We start from the raw sequence: 844 nt of genomic DNA on the forward strand, positions 1-844 counted from the left end.
TTTTGCACCCTACTGGTGCAATTCCTAATACAGAGCACAGCACTGGAAGTTGACATCTCAGTTGTTAACAGCTTTACCTCCATTACCAAATCCTCTGGAAAGAAAGCTCCTTTATGAGGAGTGCATTGTGAATAAACAAAACAAAATGCTCTTCCTAAATCATGGGGCAAAGTGCCTTCCTGCAGCTCTACAGCACAGATGCTGCATACTCTCCATCTATCTGACTTTGTCAACAAGATCCCCTCTAGTTGAACTTAGCCCATGTCCTAAGTTTGTCTTCTATTCCCAGTCTTATTTTATATTCCAGCTCCTCCTCTACTCCTTTCAAGACCCAAGGCACTTTTGTTCTCCAGCTCTTCTTCCCCTATAACACTCCTAATCATGTGAAAATTAAATAATGTGCATAAAACCCCTGTCACAGTATCTGATACACTGTATCTCATAATAAAATCAATGTATCCCTTCCTTTTTTCACATAGGTCTTGTTATGGATTGAATTGTGTCCCTTCAGAAGTTACTTTGAAGTCCTTAACTCTCTGTGCCTGATCCTATTTGGGAAGAGTGGGGGTTTTGTGACGCTAATTAGATGATATCAGAGCAGGGTGGGTCCCAGACCTAACTCTTCTGAGAAGAGTTTTATAAAAAGAGCAGAATTCACACAGACATATATTGAGGGGAAAACAGACACAAGGGCTACTAAGGAACGCCAAGGACCTCACCTATATGGAAGGTCTACCCCTTAGAACATGTCCTGAATTCTGACTTCTGCTTCCCGAACCATGAGAAAATTTTAATTCCTATTTTTTTAAGCCAGTCATTAGTGATATTTGTGTTATAACAGCAC

Source organism: Chrysochloris asiatica, unplaced genomic scaffold, assembly GCF_000296735.1.
Source record: "Chrysochloris asiatica unplaced genomic scaffold, ChrAsi1.0 scaffold00291, whole genome shotgun sequence".
Lineage (NCBI taxonomy): Eukaryota > Metazoa > Chordata > Mammalia > Afrosoricida > Chrysochloridae > Chrysochloris > Chrysochloris asiatica.